The 2,990-nt window shown below is 60.9% G+C and overlaps 1 long non-coding RNA gene across 1 annotated transcript in view; it reads right to left on the bottom strand.

Moving 5' to 3' along the window:
- LOC102478880 (uncharacterized) overlaps positions 1–266 on the bottom strand; it is a 16,282-nt gene extending 16,016 nt beyond the window's left edge. Inside the window, exon 1 of the long non-coding RNA XR_335089.2 lies at positions 159–266. This is a non-coding gene — a long non-coding RNA (uncharacterized LOC102478880). The remainder of the gene's footprint in view (positions 1–158) is intronic.
- Positions 267–2,990: the final 2,724 nt, after the last annotated feature.

Here is a 2,990-nt window from a genome sequence, read left to right as displayed (position 1 = left end):
GGCGCTGGGGGGAGCGGGGACAGCATTGGCAGAGGAGCCTGGCTCTCTGGTCGCGGTCATGGCAGCCCACGGTGGGCTAGGTGGGGCCTCCTCTGGGGCTGCCGGGCTGCAGGGCCCGGACAATGTGGGCAGTGTCTGGAGGCAGGGCCAGAGCTCACCCAGGCTGGGGCTCTCAGGGCAGGGGTGCAGGCTGCGGCTGTGGTCCCTTCCAGAGCTCCCTCTGCACGGTTTGCTCCCAGCCGACACGCTGCATGCCGGCTTGTTGTGCTCCCCTTCCTTCGATACAATTATAGATTAATTAATTCTCACCAAGCAATATCTGACCTACATCAGCGCCTCTGCGCGGCGGCGGAGCCAGCAGACGCAGCTATATAAAGGCAGCGATCTATTTTGCAGGAGCCCGGGTGCGGGTGGCGCCGTCCCCAGCCCTTACGTAAGGCTCATTAGGAGGCAGCGCAGGCCCGCCCTGAGAGCGTGGCTCGCTGGCTCTAACATGGGGTTAATCGTCCGTTTGAGTCTGGGCTCACTGGAGGGGCTCCGCGGAGGACACCGGGCCTTGGGCACGTGCGCTCCTCCTCTGCGCCCGCCCCTCCGGCCCCACCGCGTCCCTTTTCATTGCAGATCCTCCATCCTAGGCCATGTAGTCTCCAGCTCTGGGTCCCCGCAGCCAGGGGAGGCGGGGTAGGGAGGCCTTGATGTGGAAGGATTAAGGGTGCTATGTGGGAAGAGGTGCGTGCTGGGGCTAAGGTGCCCAGTTCTCTGTGCCCTTGAGGCACTCTGCAAGGGAGGGGTGCTGGTCACCTCCAGGATGGTCCTAGGGACCCTGGTACCTGTGGGCTTATGTGAGCCCCCCACTGGGTGGGAGGAGCAAGGATGCAGTGCCAGCTCCCAGAGTTGTTTTCTAAAAGCCGACAGGTTTGTCTTACACGCCACACACCCTCCGTCTCAGGCCCTTCATCCTAGGGGAGGCTGGTGGCTCTGCTGAAAGACAGCCCCAGTGACAAGGGACAGAGCTGGGAGCAATCCCACAAGTGAGCTGCAAAGTAGGTCTCCTGGACAGAGCCTGAGGGCAAGCCCACAGCCACAGCCCAGTCCCAGACCAGTCCACGGCCCACAGTCCACGGCCCACAGCCCAGACCCAGCCCCAGCCCACAGCCACAACCTCAGCCCACAGCCCAGCCCTAGAGCCCAGCGCCCAGCCCCAGCCCAGCCCACAGCCCAGCGCCCAGCCCCAGCCCAGCCCCAGCCCAGCCCAGCCCCAGCCCCAGACCACAGGCCACACTCTACTGCAGCCTCTCAAGAAAGCAGGTGCCAGAAGGCACAGTGGAACTGCACCTGTGCTGCAGGTATGGAGAAAACACTTGTTCACTATTATAAACCACAGTGCCTGGGACCAACAGGTGGCGTAGTGGTTAAGGCACTGGACTCCCATATGGTGGACCGTGACTGGAGTCCCGAACCTGGCAGATTGAAACTCACACCAAGCGTGAGAGGACAGAGAAGGGACTGTGTCATGGCCATCCCCCCAGGGTGATTTCTCGCTTTGTCTGTCTCCATCTCTTAGGCACACGCGCCGTACAGCAAGCATTTCTAAACAAAACCCCGCAGTGCTTTGGGGTAGGTGCCCACAGACAGACGTAAATGATATGTGGCCCGCTTTCACAGCTGGGGGACAGAGGCCCAAGGAGCTGATGACTCCCAGACCCGCCGCACTCTACCCGGCACGCAGGCCAGAGACTCAGAGGCAGAGGGCCAGGCTGGCCATGCTGTGCTGGTGGAGCCAAGGACAGGCCGGGCCTGCTCCTGCCCGGCATAGCTCAGCCACCCCCTGCTCCAGGACGCCTGCTCCTTCCCCGCTGTGCCCCTAGGGCTCCTCCCCTGCCTCTGCCACCTGGCTTTTACCCAGGACCGCCCAGCCGTCAGCACAGTGCCTGCTTCTGGGCGTCCCCACCTGCTTTATCTGGGGTAAGTGGGAACGCAGGCCTCCCCAGGGTAGGCAGCCTGCCCCGGAGACCCAGAACAGCTCCCTGCAGGAACCCGTGTCTACCCTTGACCTCAGAAGGCTTCAGATGCTGGTGCTGGGGGCTGAGTGCCCACACTGGCCTGCGCCCTGCTTCTCTGCCCCCACGCCCCCACCCTGCTCTCAGCAGTACCTTTCATACCAATGGAGACCCTCCCTGCCCCCTGGCCAGCCTGGGGACCCACAAACCACGGACTCGCATCCCACCTGCTGCAGGACGGAACCATTCTTCACATTCCTGCACCACCATTTCCTCGTCTGGAAGAGGGGAGGGTCTCATGGGGCCACCTGAGCCAGCAGGCCCCCGGAGGGCAGAGCGGACACCTGGGGGACTGGAAGGTGTGGACTGGAGGGCAGAGCGGGCGCCTGGGGGGCAGAGCAGACACCTAGGCAGCTAGGAAGGTATAGACAGATCGCAGGGAGGAAGCAGGACAGACACATACACACATACACATGCACACACACATACACACATACAGACACATGCTCACACATACAAGCACACACATACACACATGCATATAGACACATGCACACACATACACAGAGACACATGCTCACACATACATGCACATACATGTATGCACATACAAGCATGCACATGCATACAGACACATGAACGTACATACAGACAGACACATGCACACACACATACAGACAGACACATGCTCACACGCAAGCACATGCATGCACATATGTACAAGCACGCACATAGATACCAACACATACACACATGTATGTAGACACATGCACACAGAGACACACATGCACATGAGCACACACACACACACAACACGGACCAGGGCAGGACTACTGGCAGTGAACAGTACCCCCATGCTGGTCACAGCTTGGTGGCTATTTCCAGGTGGGGCCAGGCCGTGGGTTCCCCACTGCCCTGTGGCCAGCCAGCATGCAGCCTCATGGCCTGGAGTTCCTTTCCTGTCAGGTAACTGGCCTTGGAGGGCTTGGG

This window comes from Tupaia chinensis, unplaced genomic scaffold (assembly GCF_000334495.1).
Source record: "Tupaia chinensis unplaced genomic scaffold, TupChi_1.0 Scaffold000335_1, whole genome shotgun sequence".
Lineage (NCBI taxonomy): Eukaryota > Metazoa > Chordata > Mammalia > Scandentia > Tupaiidae > Tupaia > Tupaia belangeri.
The sequence above is the reverse complement of the archived record's forward strand: the minus strand, read 5'-3'. Positions and strand labels throughout refer to the sequence as shown.